Source organism: Leuresthes tenuis, unplaced genomic scaffold (genome assembly GCF_036924035.1).
Source record: "Leuresthes tenuis unplaced genomic scaffold, fLeuTen1.0.hap1 SCAF_20, whole genome shotgun sequence".
Taxonomy (NCBI): Eukaryota; Metazoa; Chordata; class Actinopteri; order Atheriniformes; family Atherinopsidae; genus Leuresthes; species Leuresthes tenuis.
In genome coordinates, this window is record NW_027325374.1 from 8,661,799 (window position 1) to 8,681,561 (window position 19,763).

Below are 19,763 nucleotides of genomic sequence, written 5' to 3' on the forward strand. Positions count from 1 at the left end.
TGTGAAATATTCTAAATGATCCCCAAAGGCCAACCTAAAGTATTGAAAAATAAATATCAGCAATCTCTACACAATGTATCGGTCTATGAACTACTGTGTATGTAGAAGTTAAGAGTGTGCTGAATTACCTGGATGAGTGTCAGTTCAGTGTGTGCTCATTCTCAGATCCATAATAGCAAGTCACATGGTTCTGACCAAGAGCAGTGGTCACATTGTTGTCACTGTCTTCAGTGAGGAGTTGTATAGAAGCCAGGGGCAGCGGACTGAGACGTGCTCTCACAGCCCAGTGAGGAGAGACGATTCTTTTATCCTGCAGATAATCAAGTAGGAGCCAGCTTGAATTCTTGAGGAGCAGCACTGGAAGCCTTACATGGATGCTCGCCTCCTTCAGTTTGGGAAAAAGTGAGAAGGACAGAGCACATGTTAATGTTAACATTTAATAACTCAAGATAGCAAGACAAGACAAGGAGAAGCTGGAGGATGGGGCAACTGTGATGCTGTTCCTGTCTTGAGCGGGAACAGTTTGTAGAAAGCAGAAGAATGTAAAGTTAAGAGTAGAGAACAGCTTCCTCTAAAGATGTCAGCTAAGAAAAGAGTATCTACTACGAGTCATCTCTCATGCTGAAGATGACACAAAGTAAAAGAAAAGTGCAAAAAAAGAGGCTCAACAAAAAAATGTAGCTATGTTGAAGAAAATCTCTTAATTTTGGTATGGGAAACACTTTGCAGAGTGCTTAAAATATACATTTTTTTTAAAAAACAGTCTAAAACAAGCACTCAAAGCGTGCAGCACTTGGTATCCAGGCTAACCTAATTTTTAACTGGAAAAAAACAGTCCCCTGATATTTAAATATGCCAAATGTGGAGCATAATTTTAAATAAAACCTCTGTTCTCTTTGCCAATTTATTCACTTTAGTCCCAGAAAGAGAGATTTTTTAAGTCTGTCTGAGAAAATACTGGCACAAACTGTGTATTAGCTCTATTGGAGATTGCAGCTGGTTGCCATCTAGTATACACACACCTCCCTTTCTGACCAATGAGAAACTAAAAAGGAAAGTAAGGGGAGGACATGTGTATATGTGAGGAAATGGGGACACAATTTATCAACCTTGGAAAGCTAGTGGAACAGCCAGTGGATCTGGATGTTCTTGTTTGGAAACCTCACAGCGTCATCTAAAACTAGGATTTTGTACTGAGGGCTATTCAGTTAAGTTCTTGATAAATGATCACTGAAAAACCTCAGAACTATAAGCTCACGTCTTTTTTTCCTGCAACTTAGCCATTTATAGACAGCGGTAGACATGCCTTATGGTTGCCATGGTGACTGGCTTGTCTAGCCAAGCTAAAGGAAGATGCGGGGGGGGGGTATCTCTCTCTGCTGTTTCTCATTTTCTAAGCTGTAACAATAAACTAAAGGACACATCTCCTGCATCCCTCTTGCCTCCTTCTTGAAATCAAGAGAAACATTTGCACTGTGACGTCCCCTTAAATGAGAAGTCATGCTTGAGGGATAACTATGATCGCTGCGTAACAGAAGAAGCTAAGAGGTCAAAACTCTGGCAGGACAAGTGAATTGTATTAAAAAAAATTAAGAACATAACATAGATTAAAACCTAATTTATTGGAAAACACTGAGGGAGTTCTTGAAATTGGATATAAACTCAAAGTTCATAAATAAATCATACGAGGTCTGACAGAGTGGAGTCGGATAAAGCAAACTGTTGAATAATAGAGGAACCTTTCTTTAATGCAATCAGATGCAGCTGATCTCGCTCAACAACATCTAGGGAAAATACTGCAGCACATGAAAGCTGCTGAATGCAGCCAACCTGTATGTGTAAAATTAAGTTTTACACATTCTGTATGGAACATGATCAAAATCTATATTCTACTTAAAATCTTCCTGGACATTTGGAAAAAGGTAAGGGGAGACATTTATGATAGGTGAAAAAGAAAGGAAGGTTACAAGAGGCTTCCTCAGGTTATCTCCTAACAGAAACAATGTTTCTTCTGTAGCACCTTTTTTTTATCTCTGCATTTATTAGAGAACAAGTGTGAGAACTGTCAACAGTATCTGCTAAACAAGGCAGCTCATGATGACAGTCAGCTGCTGTCAATGAATTACCTCCTCACACTCACAGCCATTTCCACAGTGAATGTATTAAATACCACATAAATATGCTTGTAACTTCTACAAGACATACAAACCATTTGCCATGTAAAATGTATTCTTACTTGACAGTCAAATTGCACACAAGTCATAAAGGAAAGAAAATATGGGCTGCAAGTAATCAGAAAAGCACTCTTTATAAACGGCTTATAAACTGTAGTAAAATAACTAATAATTGCTGTTTTCTTAAAAATGGGCATGAATTATCTTCATCTGCTTGGCTGGATTCTCACAAAATCTGCAATATCACAATCACAAGAGAATCCATTTAGCCAGTGCAACTTGCACGGAATGTACAAAATATTTTGAGGTAATATGTAATATCGTGTGTTTTATGAGACCAAGGTGTGGAAATCCAGAAGAAAAAGTAGCCATTCTGGACACGTCTAAAAGTACAGTATAGGTCACAATAACAGCGAGCAGAATTCAGTGAGTCAAATAGCAGAGTGGTTTAATCCGTGCAGCATCTTCTTCTGCTTATCTCCAAATGCATCAGGATTCCTAACATCCAGGGGAATGGCAGTGACGGAGTACTGAGATACAGTCTGATAGAAATAGGAACTGATCACTGCAAGGCTTCTTTTCTAATTTAGTACTACATCTTTCATTTGTCTGTCTCTTGTTTCTCCCTCCCTCTCCAACTCCAGCCACTTCTGTTTTGTTCCACTTTAAAAGCAATGTTAGCAATCATTAGCTAATGCTGCAAACTCCCCACCGCAACATTTATCCTAATCATTGTTTGCTCCTGGTTTCTCTGACACCTAACAGGCTCATAATTATATGGCTGCCATCTGTTATGTGCTTGTGCATTTACATTTTTTTTATCTTCCCAGCAACCAAACTCCAGCGTGGATCCATATTTCATCTTGTTAAATTCAATTGCTTCGCTGCTTAAGCTTTGTCACTGCAAAGCTGGGTGTTATAAGGAGTCCAAACTTGTGACACTTTCAAAGTAAAGCGAATGCAGCAACTTCTGAAGTTAAAGTTTAGTAGAAAATGTCCTGAAAAAGTGAGTCAAGTGGCATAAGTTTCATCTGCAAAGCTGAATGACTCACTGAATGTTACTCACTGTTATTATTTTTCTAAGTTGGTCGTGAGTTCAAACATCTTACTTGCTCAATGATATGTCCCTTCTAAGGTATCTTTTACAACAGAACTGATTTTTTTTTTTATTTGACTGCCTGAAGTTCATTTTCCCATGATAGACGGTTTATTCAATCTTCCAAGTAACTTTTCAAGTTTGCCCATCCTTTTCCACACAATGCCCACGAATGAGTGCTTCAATGGGTCTGTCTGGCAAACCACCCGACGCATCAGGTTGATCATTTCCATCAAAGTATAATTTCATATAAAACCAAAATACAAAACCAATGTAGACGTATACGGAATAGATTATTATCTATTCCCATTTATGAATAAATGGGAATAATCTTTGATGTATGACTCCATAAACAGAGAAAAATATGAACTACGAACGATAAAATACATTTCCTGTTACTCATGAAAACTCTATTATTTGTATTTAGGGTACTATGTGTTTGAAGCTAAAAAAAACATGGACTTCAAAAACACAAAGAAGTGATAAAACGTTGCTTGATCACATCACCAAAATGCAAAAATGTTGATCCATATATATGTAGGAACTTCATGAAATTATAACTGTATTTGAGTGTTAATTCATTATGATCTTCATTAAAACTTCTGTGGGTTTGAGGTTTGCTGTACAGCTACAGACAACAACAACAAAAAAAAAGGTGTCCCAGAAACTCTCATATAGCTGCTATACTTGACCCCAAAGCTCAGGTCAAATAGCACCATGGCGACAAATACCAGCTGGATGGATAGATGGACACCTTCAACACCCACATACAAGCTAACGGATACAAACATGCCACTCTTGAACTAATTCATCTCTGCAGGGTCGTGATAAATCAGATTAGACCATCATAGCAAGAACTCGGAGTACACCAACACAAATCCATTTATAGAGATAAGCTTTGAGGGTAACTGCTGGCACACACACGCACACAGATTTGAAGTGAAAAAGAACCCACTAAGTCTCTATCAAACTCCAAAATCAGTTGAGCTGAGCAATGTTTACAGACTCTCTGACATGACACCGTTTGTCACATCCAAAAAACACATGCTTCCAGAAGCCTTGGACCTCCTGGAAGGGGTCACAAAATAATCCCAGTATCTGTATATTAACAACAGTATAGGAAAATGGAAGAGCTGTGCAAAACTGGCCACATACCCAGCTGTGATTAATCTTTATTTTATTCTTATGACTTCTTAAGAATTTTCTCTATTTCAGGCCTTTATCAACTGTCACAAGAAACTAATTTAGAGGGATTAAAAAATACAATAACATACACAGATTAATCTTTAGGTAAAAGAAAACTTTGCGACTGCCTCCAAAATGCTGCATAACCTAAACAAATAAAACACCGACAAGGTGGTGATATATTCATAATGATGAGGCTTTAATTACGATCGAGCAGCAGTTTAGCACCTGCTTTACCAAGTCAGTGTTAGAGATGCGTGAAAGTGAGAGAAGTTGTGAAGCACATTGTGATTTATGGTGTTTACATCCAAACCTGAAAAGGACAGAATCAGACCCTCAATATAAAACTAAATTATATAAAATAACAGTGAAGGAAATAAATTTGTGTGTGGACTTTATATTGTTGTAATCAGATGTGAATGAAGCTGTGTCCCTGATGAGCTATCCTCACATTTGGGGATTAATGTTGCAGAGCGAGAGAACAGGCTGCAAATAGGAGTGTGATTTTGTCAGCTCATCGCCTGTCTGCCCAGTCCTCCAAGCACACCTGTGTATCTTGGCATCCAGCTCTGCCGAGCACCAACAAGTGGCCCTTACCAAGGAAAGCAGGATTTCAATGTGATAATATCATATATAGCTCTTCTAAACTTGCCAATCAAGTTTGGAAGAGCTGTTATAATCAAGTATCTGGAAATTACCAAAAGACCCCAAGAAGGGGAAGGCCATTTACTGCCAGCTTGGGTTTGTGACAGACTGTATCAATAGTGTTATTAATATAGTGAGTATATCAATGAAAAACCCTGACTTAATACTCATCTGTGGATTCCAAAGATCAATAACCAATACAATGATGGAAAAAGCTTCCGAGATAGAAAATCAAAAGTCAAGAGTGAATCAAGAAAATAAGCAAGGATCTGCTGCTGAGATCATGTGTTACAACTCCTGAATGCTTCATTTATTAGCAGTAAATAAATGTATTCATCACATAAGGATGAATTTCCTGCTTCAACTTCCTGATTTTTCATTGAGGGAGATCTTTTTTTTTTATGTGAAATGTCTTCACAACTATCAGATATTTTTGTAACAAGAATTTACTGTGCGACAAATGTTTTCTGTTTGTCTTCAGAGAGCCCCGGGTTTTTATGCAGGGCCACAAGTATGTTTCAAGTACATTTGAAAATTAACTGTGCTGCAGGCCAATGGAGCCTTCAATGGAGCCATTATACATTTTGTTAGGAGGCAAGTTTAGTTCTCTGTCTGAAAAGTCATTATGTTCATATTTGATATGTCCAATATTTTTGATTCAGTACATGCATTTATTTTTAATACTTACAAATGTATTCCCTGTTTAAGTAACAGGGAACAGGTGGAGTGCTTTTTGGCATGGTGTGACAATAATCACCTCATGAATGTGAACAAGGAGAGGATTGTGCAGAGTAGGAAAAGCCAAACACTGTTTCCGTCCTTGCAAAAGAGGTGTAGGCAGTGCAAGACTACAGACATCTGTGTGTTCACATGAACAACAGACGAGAATGTAAAGACACCGAGGCTGCCTGCAAGAAGGTACAGAGCAGACTCTAATTCTTGAGCAAGCCTAAAACATTCAATGTCCAACACTGAGAAGAAGAAGATATACAAATATCTTCCATTAATCTGTAGTAGAGAGTGGAATCTGCACTGCAGCCATCTGCAGGGGCAGCAGCATCAGAGGCGGAGACTCAAATAAACTGATAAAGAAGGCTGGCTATACTGGGAACTGCTCTGGCACCCATCAAGATGATCTTGCACAGAAGAATATTGAAGATCATGGAAAAGACCCTCCACAACATAGTGATTACCCAACACAGTGTCTTCGACCAGAGGCTTCTTCAGCTTTGCAGCAACAAAGAAGGCCATACCTGCCTACGGCTAAAGTTCTATACAATGACTGTTTATAATTACTAATGAATGTCTTTTACTTATTTATTAGGAAAAAATATAACTCCCCTTGGGAATAAATAAAATATGATTAAATTGAATTCAATTAAATGATAATCAGAGCATCCTGATAAAATACTAGCATGGTGGCATTTTCATTTTAAATACATTAGCATGTAGAGATTCATCGTTGTGCTCAATATAATTTGACTTTTATGTCAATCAATTTGTGTTGTAGCCAGTGGTTGGAATCAAAATAAAGCATTGCTTGAGGGATCTCCAATTGGTGCGAGCAAAATGTCAATGAATTTCTTTCTCTAATTTCCCTTTTACAATTTACATTTCTTCCCCTATAGATTTCACCAAGCCCATTTATTTCCATGTTTTCTTTTTCAGATGACGTTTCTGTATGAATTTCTCCTTCATCATGCAAATAACAAGGGCTGTCTCTCAGAGTGTGGGATGGGCTTTGTTTCTCACCTATTGGTTAATTATCAGGGTGCAGATATTCTTTCATAAAATGGTACCAGAAATAGAAGAGGAACAAAGAGTATTTCCTGTCCGGCAGCTATGATATAAATATCTTGATTATTCAACAGACTATGACAGTCACTGTTCTCTCAGTGATTAATAGATCTGCTTAATGTACACTACTCACAAAAATATAGGAATATTTGACTTTCGGGTGAAATTTCAGGATGAACCTAAATGCATTATAACCTTTACAGGTGAACTTATTGTGACCTTCTGTAAACTTTTGAATGCACATGTCCAACTGTTCAATGTTTTAGTACTTTTTGTACCGGTTGCTGTTCTCTAACAAGGAGCTTAACGGCAAAATTCCCAGCAGGTGTTTGATCCATGAATCAACCAATACATTTCCTGGTTCAATTATAATTGGTCCTCATCATGCGGTTCACATTTTGACATCACAAGACCAAGAGGACACCTAACAACTGATCAACAGTACCACACCATTGCAATGTTTCAAACAGGAAGTTCTAAGGACGGATGTGGCCACTGATCTTAGAGTGTCGTCAGCTGGTTGCAACACAGATACAGAGAGAATGGAAGAGTCACATAAAGGCATAGAAGTGGACGTCCTTTGGCCACATCCCACACTGATGACCGCTTCATTGTGAACAGTGCCCTACGGACCTGGATGGCAACTCCAGGCACATTTAAGGGAGGTGAGAGGCACTAAAGTGTCACGTCAGACAATTCGAAACCGTTTACACCAGCCTGGTCTGTGTGCTAGACGACCTGCAAGGGTACCTGACCACACCACCAGGCACAGGTGTCATCGTCTTGCATGGGCCAGGGAGCATTTACGCTGGACGAGGGACCAGTGGGACTCAGTGCTGTTCTCTGATGAAAGTCTATTCACGTTGAGCAGAAATGATGGCTGCCAACAATGTTGGACACATCAAGAAGAGTGCTATGCATCAGCTACTGTTGTCACCAGACAAGCCTTTGGTGGCCGCGGTGTCACAGTGTGGGCAGGTTTGTCTAGTCACTACAGAACTGCCCTACACTTTGTGAATGGTACAGTGACAAGCCCATACGACCTGAATAACATCATTACTCCAGTCATTGTGCACCTGCATGAACAATACAGGCTAATTTCATCTTCATGGATGACAATGTTCCAGCTCATCGAGGTCGCATCATTCTACAGACCTGAATCCCATAGAAACACTATAGGATCAGCTGAGTCGCCGTGTAGAGGCTCGTAACGCTGTACCCCAGAACCTCAATGACCTGTGGGCCACCCTTCAAGAAGAGTGGGATGCCATGCCTCAGCAGACAATAAGTTGACTTGTGAACTGCATGAGACGTCGTTTGACAAGTTGTAATTGATGTTCAAAGGCACATGACAACTTATTGAGACAATGACATTTGTTTCAATAAACTGTTTGAGATGAAGAAATCATCAGTGCATGCTTCTACTTAAATGCCCTACTTTCATGATTTAATATCACTGTAGCGTGAACTTTTTAAATTTTCCATAAATTTCACCCAAAAGCCAAATATCTTTTTGTGAGTATTGTATATATCTGTTCCACAAAGTGTTAGAACAAAAAACAACACTGCAAGACCAACTGCTTTTAGGCAATTTAAGCTCGGCGCTAAAGTAATTTGCCAACCCTTATGTACATAATGAGAGACGGAAATGCATACAGGAATGTAAAAGCAGTAATATACCGTATATAAATAAATAATATTAAATGAATAAAATCAATAAAAGGAATTGAAAGTTAAGTAGATTAGTAGAGGAATTAAAAATGAACAGAATTGGAAACTGAAGCAGAAATATAAGTTATCTCATATTCTATAGATTATTAATAGCACAAATATATGGTTTAGGGATTTTATTGTAGCACTTATTGACATATTCATTTCTTTATTGAGTTATTATATCATTTTGTATTTATTTAGGATTTATTAAGCTCAACTACAAAATGGAATCAGTCTAGACAGTCTGTCAATCCAATTCTCAGTCATAAGACTTATGGCGCGCCACAGGCTGTAAAAAATCCTCAGTTCATTAGAAGCGCTACATGTGAAGACAGATATTATTCAGCGCTCCATCCAGCAATCCGATACACATCACCTCAGTGGTGGTGTCTCCATTCCCTTCCTGCTCTCACATCCTTTCCCAAAGGTTTCTCTCCAAGGCGCCTTGGAGCTGCGCAGACAGAACAGGGTTAGGATTAAACAAACCCCCAGTTGAGGATTCCCTGCAACATCTAAACTCCATGAACCCCATGTGGTAAATATTCATGACAGAGAAATTGCAGTACTCAAGGACAAGGGAGAAGAAAACACATAGGCACACATAGGCATTTACATATCATCCTGTTCTACCCACACAAAGACAACGCACATACAGACTGACATTAATGGGCACTAAGAAACATGGGCACCCACACAAATGGGGTGGGGGTGGGGGGGTAAGAAATAAAGCAGTGGATTTCTCAAGTTATTTGTGTGTATGTATGGCAACAGCCAAAGGCAGCATGTCTTGTCTGTCTGGGAAAGGAGAGTTTTCACACATTTGCAAGAAAGTTACGAAATGAAGACTGCCAAAAACAAGGAACAACAGTAAGAAATGAAAACACAGATCTAATTGTGAACTAAAATAACAATTCTCTTTTTTAGGACTGGCTTTCTGTATGCACTTTAGAGCATTTGCTACAGAAAAAATAAGCTGTTTATCAGATGATCGGCACTCTTGCTGCAAGTGTATATAACCTAAAACCTTAGCACGACCGCCCCTCCTGTATCTGTATACCTAACTCCTATGACAACTGCTCAGAGGAACTCATGGCTTCAGATCTTTGTGAATCTTTATGAAGCTGACTCAGAGGGCTAGATGTCCACAAGCAGGAAGAGAAACAGTTTAGATCACATCCTGTGTGTGAACTGTGGTTTACAGGCAAACGTGGGGATATAAAATTAGCTGGTCTGTGAGAACTAGAAAGACAGGGGGTAGAAAAGAGAGAGGGGGGCAGGTCAAATAACAAAACAAAAAGATACAGCAGCTGGAAAAAGCCATAACTGGAACAGCTCTGGGTGACTTCCTGTCAAGTGTGACAACTCTGGCTACATTAACACATCATCGTTTGGTCAGTGCTGGCCCGAACATGTGGCATATTAGGTCAGATTGAAGTACAAAATGGCACACTAAAAGTGTGTTTGTGAGTTATGACTAAGAACATTTATGTGTGGGTGCGTCTCATAGTCACAAGCCTAGTGTTAGTGTTCTAAAATGACTAGCTCTGTAATGAAATTGAGTGGAATAAAGCCAGATGTGACATAAAGTGGAAAGAGAGGAACAACAAAGAGGCAGCACCCATACTCCATAACACACAAACAAAATGTTAAATGGATCAAATTTTCTTGGTGAAGAACAGTAACACTTAAAGTCTTATTTGTGTCTACCTAATGACTGTACAAAAATTGGAATATTTACTTTAATTTTCTTTTCTGTTTCCTAATGCATGGCTTATGATTTTTTCACCCCGTGGTACAACTTAATTGCTCCCAAATCTGCTTGCTTTTCTCTACTTTTTTCACCCTGTCAACATAGGCTGGATTATCTGACTATCAGAGCAGCTATTATAACAGTGCAGCATAAAAGTACTGTGACAAAGAAACAAGGCCCAAAACAACTAAATGTGTGAGGAGTTACTATCACATTGTGGAAGCTTGTTGGACATACTCTGGAGCATAACAATTGAGTCCTATAGATCTCACCTCCTGTAAGCCGAGAAAAGAAAGCCATGAGTAAATCATAACTCTTTAATTTATAATGAATTTGACTGAATTGTACTGTGCCTTTAAAGTGCCTTGAGATGACTGGCACTATATAGCTAAAACTGAATTAAACTGAACTGGATTTGTAATCCATGCTCATGAATTTAAAAAGATATCAGCCCACTGTTATGAAATGCATGCATGTAATTTTACAGTCCATGCAAAAATCATAGCCAGATTTCCAAATGATTTGTGTCTTCTGAGAACAAGGAATGGTGCCAGCGTGGCCAGGAGTTCAGTTCAGCTCACTTGGAACCTCGATGAAGGCAGAACTAAAAATCTGTATGGAAAACCCCCATAAAAGGACAGCAGAGCTCAGACAAGCCATACAAAAAGGGGAAAAAAGTCCATTGTTTCACCAACTAGGTGTTGCTTTTGGCATGAAAGGATGACATGACACTGTATCCTACGTGTTGCGTTGGATCACAGTTTTTAATAAGAGAAACCCTCAAAGATTAAATTTTTGTTCAGATTGTTGCTATCCTTTTCATTCTGTCCTAAGCAACGTCTGTCTGGAACAGGAAGCAAGAGCTCATAGGAAGAACACACTGTAACCCTAAGTCAACAGGATACGGAGGTTTACAGAGTAACATCCACTGCACTTAGGAGCAGTGAGCAGCCACGCCTGACATAAAGGTCTCAAACCTCTTTGTATCTTTTTCTTCAAAGGCATCACTTCAGCTAATCTAAAGGCAGGGTTGTGTGCATGAGTAAATACTGCAATTTAGAAATCAGACAGAGGGGAATTTGCACCCCCCACCCTACACTCTTTCCAGGAAGCAGTCGTGTAAATACTCAGCAGCATGATCGTCTGACATGTAACGTGAAACATACTGGAGGAGCAACTCAGAGGGCAAAGGGATCACAGTCTTGATATGTCTAAAAATAAGAGTTTTGTGTTCATCTCAAACAGGCCTGAGAGGATTCAATATTGGTCTTTGGTGTATAAGATTACTGTCTGCCACAAATCAAACAAATTCAAAAACAGGATTTCCCCTCGGATCTCATACTATCCAGGGGCTCAGATTACGGATGCAAAATCTGTGTTGCGTTATCTTAATCTTTTCCCTACCTGCATTACAGCAAGCCTGAGGGAAATCATGTGAGAAAAAGCTAGGAGAGGAGCTGTGCTACTCTATCTTTAACAGGTAACAGGAAATTGGCCATTCAGCACATCATCTACAGTAGCTGCTCCAGTCAGCATACAGACTGATGGATGGCAAGTCACACTCGAGCAGCGACACCATTGATTTGCTTCTCATACAACCCAGAACTGCTGATTCAAGATAATGTTACATTTCAAAGGCTTTGCTTTGGTGACGTGATAATAAATTCAGCAGATGAGACTGATAAATTAACTCAGGTTACACAGACAGGTGAGATTATTTTCCACCTTAACTGATTTATTTGCGTGGTCAGTTACATTTCTTTATAGTTCCTTTTTGAATGGGTACTTTTACGATACTGCCCTTTAAAATAGATTTTTGAAATGGTTGCTTAATTCCATCCACTGTCAGGTTATGATGAATGATCTCATAATAAGGATATCTAGAAGGGTCATAACTGCTAAATCCTGTATGTCAAGTGAACCAGTTACAGTGATGTACACTGGGACTTTGTTGTTAGCTTCAACTAATTCAAGACATCAGTGTTTTTTGGGGGGGGTTCGCCTTATCTGTAAATCTAAAGTACTATAAAGTCATATTTACAACACTGCGGATCGGGTGGTAGGTCATCCACTAATCAAAATGGAGGCAGTTTGAGGCCAAAGTCTCTCCTGATGCCAACAAGACACTCAGCGTGTTTACATGATATTAGAGGAAAAACAAATGTTTTAAGAAGATTGCATTAGTCATGATATCATATTAAACTGAGTCAAATGTCTCCTGCATGTATATATACCCTGGCCAGGGTGATCTATGGATGCTCCACAGTTCCTGTTGTGATCTTTAACCTGAAATTAATGCCAGAAGCCAGTAACAACTGAGGAAGATACTAATCACACGGGAGAAAAAGGAAGGGTTCATCTCATTTGTAAGAAAAAGTAAAGCTTGTAGAACGTATGAAATGTACAAAGCAGTATAGAGGTCTAATTCACCACTCAACCTGGTACTAATTTACCAGAAGCTAAAGTAGTTGTTGATTGTTTTGCTCCGCCATAATAGACCAATGAAAAAAAACAGTGCAGTACTAAGAAGCTGCGGGAGGTGATATTGCCACTCAATGTATCAGATGGACATATCTCGTCAATAAATTGATTAACCTGACATTGTGTGCTAGGACAATGTCACCAGGCTGACAGCATGGCCTAAACAAGCTATAACAGTCTCTCAGCTTAACTGTGAACGGGAACACACTATCTATACTTACTGCTGATGGCAGCAGAGCACCTTTGGTTTGTGTATGTGAAAGGCTGAACAGAAAACACAACACACTGTAAAGAGCTATCAGAATCTAGCTAAAGCTGAAAGGCCCTCTTTAAATGAAAACCATTTATATTCTGTGAGCAGTAAAGTGATATGGGTTTTACAATAGCTGATGCAGATCAATTAAAAAAACAGTGCAGTCTATGGCAGATAAATCAGATACTGTATTATGTTGCTGCTTTTTGCATTTCATGAAAGTCCAATAATTCAGTGATAAATTAGACTTAATGAGCACTTATTCAACACTATGCTTGCATTGCAAACATTTGCAAAAGATTTATTTTCCACTTAGAGGTGCACTTTTTCAAATAATAACTATATAAACTAGAATTTGTATCTGCAGGTAATCAGGAATGTTTCGCAGCAGCCACACCGACACATCTGCCTGCTCTGCAGATGTGCTGACGCTCATTTTTTACCTTTTTCTTTTCTTAAATTTACCAGCCTCATGAAGAAAAACAAAAAATATGGTAATCCAAATTACTGTGGACTTATTAATGTATTTATCACTAATTCCCCAATGTGCAATGACGACTGAGAGAAACTACATTCAGCAGTACATGTTTATGATGGTGACATCCTAAGCATGACAATGACCTCCTTTGTTTATCTTTTTCTTAAATAACTCTTTCGTCGTTGTTTTTCAAAAATAACTTCTACTTAAATAGAATAGGACGTGGAGTATAATGGAAACATACAAATGCATATTACTAGTCATATAGTAGCGCATACATCACTAAATTTCTGATGCTGGTGTTGTTGGACATATTCTCTGTTGTAATTCTCAGTATCAGACTTGGCATTATTAAAAGGGTTTGCTCGGTTTGGGTCTCATCAGTGTCATGCTACCTGTCACGGGGATTACTGGTGTGGATCTTTGTAAAGAGCTGTAAACAAAAGGCTGCACGTGCACAGCTCTGAGGAGCGCAGATAAGAAAGTGTAGGAGGGGTTCTGGTCGCAAAGGGGGGTTTAGGATCACTGTGCCAAGCTAGCAGCTGTGTGATGGATTTCACACACATCTTCTCATCTATCTCTGCATCCCTCTGTGAACAAAGAGTGCCTTTGGAGGGCATGTCATGTAGAATCACCATTTTTCCATTTGTATCATTTGCCCTTACTGCACGTTTTGCATGAGAGCTCACAACCCATGATGGTTTAGCATGCAATTATTGTCTTTGTCAGGCACATGGGTCTCATTGGCAGGAATATTTTCAAAGAGGGAAAGAGAAAAAAACGTGGTTTATTAACTAGGCTGTCAGGAGAACACCTTGAATTCAAGTAAATCAATTGATCAATTGACAGATCCAGCAGCATGGCTGAGCTGCACTGTCTGGTCTGCTCTCAGCAAAAGCAGCATCTTGGCTGCACAGCATACAAAATCTAAACAGGATATTGCACCCTCATGACTTCAGCAAAAATGGAAATCCCTTTTAATTTACACAAGCAAAAAATAATAACAGCGATGCAATGTCAGCCTCAACAGAGGGTCAAAAATGTGCAGATTAGACTGTCAGTAATACAGAATCTGGATTATTGCAATCCTGTAGCAGCTTTGCGCCTACAGATTACTTCTATCCCAGCCACAGCAATAAAAGACAATGGCACTTTTTGTTCCCCTAGAACTGACAGTACCGCACAGTAACAAAGAGGGACTCATTTCTAATAGGGTCAGGAGTGATTAGACAAGCGGCAGCACTGGCAGCCCACAGCGAGACACAAGATCCTCCAGAATCCCCCAGAATCCTACTGGATTTGTGAGATTATGACCTAACCAACGACAATTAGCCTATTAGTGCAGTTAGCTGTTGAAAAACAGGTTAAACTGGCAATAAAGTGTCTCATATTCTGAAGAGATCTCATTAAAACATTTGGTCTGTATTAAAAACAAATTTAGTGTTAGAGCATCTTGTTGCAGGAACACAAACGTGTGATAAAATAGTACCCAACTGCCGAGACAACTTCACATATCTTCTGATGACAAATTTACCATCTTGGCCACTGTGAGTGTTATTGTGCTTTTGATGCATAATTTATAAGCTTCTCACCAAAAAAGTCAAAGATTTTACACACAGACATCTGAAACTGTGCTTAATGTAAGCACAGAAGCAGAAGACAGTGATATATTAGCAGCACTGTTGTTTGTCATATTCATTTTGCTCCAACTTCAGGCTAAGAAATTTGGTTTATGGCATGGTGGTCCTCTTTATGGAACATTGAAGGATTATGTTGTTCTGAAATTACTTGCAGTAGTTTGTTTTGCTCTGTATTTAAAGAAGCATGCAACCAAGGGTAGATCAAAGTATAGTTTCATATCCAGCATGAAAATGAAGATATAGAAAGAGTTACTTGATTTTTTTCAGTTTGAGATTGCCTTCCTTTCATTTAAATAAAACATAATTTGTGATTTCAGAAAATGCAATGGAAAGAAACAAAGTAGGGGAAACTTGAGAGAGAAAGAAAGAGAGACTACAGAGCAGTCAGCGTGACCTGTCCTTGCCCCACAAAAACAAATGACATCAGAATAGCTGCCAATCAGCTGATGTGACTCAGAATTCACCCCAGTTGTTTTCTGACACTTTGTTATAAGCCTATCAAAAGCAGTAAAACAGCTCACTGCAGTTGCACCATGGATTAGATTAGTGAAAGCCAACACGGATAACGTAACATTTTAATTCAGATGTACAGTAGAATTCATTATTCCAACAGTAGTTGCAATAAACAAGCACAGCCGGTTACACTTCAAGTAAAGATGTTGCTTGGGTAAAGTGATTCTGGGAGACGCCTCAGTCTAATTCAATTCTAGACATATTAAAAGGGATCACCTCAGAGATGTACTCAGTCTAGTTGACATAGGTGGTTCAATTAGATGCATCTTTGGTAAGAATGTAAAACCATCACAAAGGGCAGTGCTACACTGCAGGCAGTTCCACAGACTGACATTTCACAACCAACGATTTCATCACGCCACTTATTGAATGGCATCTCAGCTTGTCATTACAGCAAATAAAATCATGAATCTATCACTTGGCTCACAGAATTTAAATGTCAGCAATCATGATTGCGAGCCATAAATAAGACACCCTGAAATCAGGCACCCAGTGCAACAAAAGTCTGATGAGCGAGTCCTTCAAATAAGTAAAAGAACAGAGCTACTTTCAAGAATGAAAAGCCTGACAGGCCCCCAAACAGTAACTAAGGCAGTTCAAATTCAAATAAATGCCTCCTTATCAGGCCACTGCAGAGCTTGATGATGAGCTGATTATTTGAATCAGGTGCGGTGGAGGAGGGAAACATCGAAAACATGCAGGGTAGTGGGTCATGAGGACCGGAATTGAGAAACACTGAACTAAGGGAAGGCTTAACAGATGGTCGGTTTTGCTCCTCTCTGAACTGGACAGTTTCAAAACTAAAGTTTAGTTTCTAACTAAAGGTCAAAAACATTTATCCACCTACTGTTCCAGCATGGCTAGCTGAACGCCTCATTTAATAATCTCTTTCTAAGTCAGTAGATTATCTTAAGATCCTTGTTTATGATTAGAATCAGGATCTTTTTCTTAGTGAAGTGTAATGGGCTGCATATGGGCACATCTCTGCCAGGTATTGTGACAGATCAGTGTGGTTAGTAAGAAAAAGAAGTTGCACACTGTCAGTGGGTAAGCGATTTTTATAGACATTCAACGTGTTTGACATAGATAAGTTTTTTCTAGAGTGATATCCAATAGATATATATATTCCTTACAAACACTTAATAATCATTTCATGTGATGAGAGCCCACATTGAGCACGCCATTCACCAGAGTTAGACATCATCATGTCATACCACTGGTGATTAACCCAATCTTGTGACAGAAAGTCAAATGCTTACATTGGCCTCCAGTGCAAAACATTAAAGTTTCACAACTACGGCTCAGAAATAGTACAACTACTATGTTTTTCTGACTTTATCACCTACACTGGGGCAGTATAAGTTTCAAAACATCAATGGGGCGGTGTTCAACGTTTTCATGTCTGCCTGAGGTTGGACTAATAGCGATCATCTTTGTCAGCTTTCTGCATTTTGCCAGTGATCATTTGGCCACAATGAAGGAGGCAATGATGGAAAACACTACTCCACAGACCTTCATATCAAAGATTGCTACTCTAAAATGTGGGACTGTAGCCCCATCCTACAGTCCCACAGTCCTTGTACCTTCCCCTCGCACTCACAAGATTTTCTTACTTTTCTTACAAATAGTTAATGTTTAGCTGAAAACACACCAGTGGCGCACTACTGCAGCGCATCATAAGACACTTGTCAAGTGTCTTCATTAGGCAGGAATCACACATACAAATTTCAAGCATCAATGGTATTGGTTCTCAGTCACTTACAATGGAGTGACGCCTTAGGCAGCCAAATTGAATTCTGGGTCCGTTGCTTTGCTGCTAGCACAGAATGGTCCAAGTGGCAACAGAGACGCAAATCAATCAAACTGCCTGATTAATGATGCATCTGATGGTCTGGCAGCAGTTCCAAGCATCAGACCTGCCCACGTTCAAGCATTAAGGCTTCGCGTTTGTGTCAATCCTGCCTTACCACCAATAGGAAGGTTGCACTGGCTGTGGTGACTTTAACTATAAGTTCCATATCATTGTCTATTTTTATAATGAAGGTGAAAAAAAATACATATAATTTCATCATCGAAAGCAGCAGAAAACCTGCACATTTGATAGGCTGCCAGGTGAGGGTTTTTTTTTGTTTTTTTTGACAATATAGAGCCTAACCGTACTGTAATATTCCTACATTTTGTACCCTCAATAAATATTAATGCAGGTACCAATTTACATCAGCAGTGGTCACAGCTGTACAATTTCAGGGGTTTACCATAAAAATGCTTTCAGCCACATTCAAATATTTGTTTTAAACTCTGTGGAGAAACACGCAACTAAACTTGGTTTCTTGCCAAAAGAGCAATACGTTTCCGACAGGATTTAATGATGGTATAAGGGTCCTATAGGTTGTTTATAACCCCTGGTTATTTTTCAACTTTACCAGTCTTTCATCATCCATTTTAGAAATGCAACTGACAGGAGACAGTGCTGCTATAAAAGCAGAGAGGAAATTCTAAAGCATTATAAAAGAAAAGGTGCTACCGAACAGGTCGTGTCTATCTTGGCACCATGCTTTGACCTTTAGGAGTTAAATGTTAAAATGTTTAAGGGTAGAATTAATATACATGGTTAAGTTTAATGTTTAAAATTTTTTTTTTTTAAATTCAACATTATCAAAATTAATTTACTTTACTATTTATGAGCTGACTCCAATCATGCCATGAACTACAACCATAGCTTGTGACACTACTTTTGGAGATGCTCCCAGCACATGTTTTCTGGTTAGACTGGGGTGACATAAATCAATGACTCTCATAAAGAGGACCACATTGGAGTTCATCTTCAATAAGAAACTACAGCCTTGAACAACAAAAAGTTACTTGTGACAGCAGCTTTTTGTTTTCATGGTCACTCTCTGGTTTATTAAGTTTGGGTACTAAAACTAAGAACTTCTTGGTTAGGGTTTGGACAAAATATCATAGTTTGGTCTTTTTATACAAGATTAAAACAACTGTGCGTTCCCCACAGAGCAACACTATGTGATGAGATTGAAGAGATACTGGGCTCTTTTGACTGAAAGATGTTCATGTTATAAGTATCTGTGGCAGAAAAATGCAGAGATGACACATATCCCTGCTTTTTGGAGAGGTAGTATGGCAACACTTTCTCTTGTATACACTTTCATGTGTATTACTTTTTTAACAAGTAATACACATGCAAAACAGGCAGACAGTGAGATGCACTGGATGTCTGTGCAGAATTTTAAAGACTGAAATAAGTTTTCTTTAAAATGGTTTGGATTTATAATTACTTTGAATTATTTTAGGAAAATCCAATGTACTGTAGGAGTGCAGCAAACAATCATTTCCCATCTCTGTTCTAATTCTTTGTTGAGTGTTTAGTCGATAACGCCTCAGAAAATGTACCATTCTTCAGAGTAATTGTTTTGTTCTACTTACCTACTGAAATATGTAGAGACTGAAGTTACAAAATTACAAAAGCTTAAAGAGGCTTAAAACAGCCAGTGTTTAGCTTTTGTCCTTGATAGATGGCATAAGCAATTATTTTTGTCAGTCAAAGTTCTGTATGTAAAAAAAAATGATAGGACAAAGTTTGTAGAAAGGTTCACCCCTGCTCTATGTCACTGTACACTAAACTAATAAATAATCTCCAACAAACAGCAAACACCAAACAACCATGCTGGCATTTCACTGCCATCTTTCATCTGCCAAACACTGCATGGTTTAAGAGAGGAGATCCAAGAAGCAGGCACCCACTGCCACCAACACCAAAGCAGGATCTGAAGGAAAGCTAATTGGACACATGCAAATGTGTCTCTTCATGATGGGAGGGGGTATAACCATGGCTCCATGCATTTCATCTTTCCCAGTTATGTGGTTGTGGTAGTTTGAAGTGGAACATACATCCACCCCCATTTCCACTCCCTCTTCCTTTTCATTTCCCCCTCCCAGCTTACACCCAACCCCCCTCCATATTTTGACAATACCCAATTACAGGCGCAGGAATGCCAGGAGAAATGTGTGGCCTGAAGCATG

General features: G+C 39.0%; 1 protein-coding gene across 1 annotated transcript in view; it reads right to left on the minus strand.

Annotated features, from left to right (window-relative positions):
- The window catches only part of LOC140277944 (receptor-type tyrosine-protein phosphatase epsilon-like), a 56,363-nt gene that overhangs the window by 27,332 nt on the left and 9,268 nt on the right, over window positions 1-19,763 (minus strand). Inside the window, exon 2 of the mRNA XM_072372797.1 lies at window positions 129-385. The gene's annotated coding sequence lies outside the window, so the exon portion shown is untranslated. The remainder of the gene's footprint in view (window positions 1-128; window positions 386-19,763) is intronic.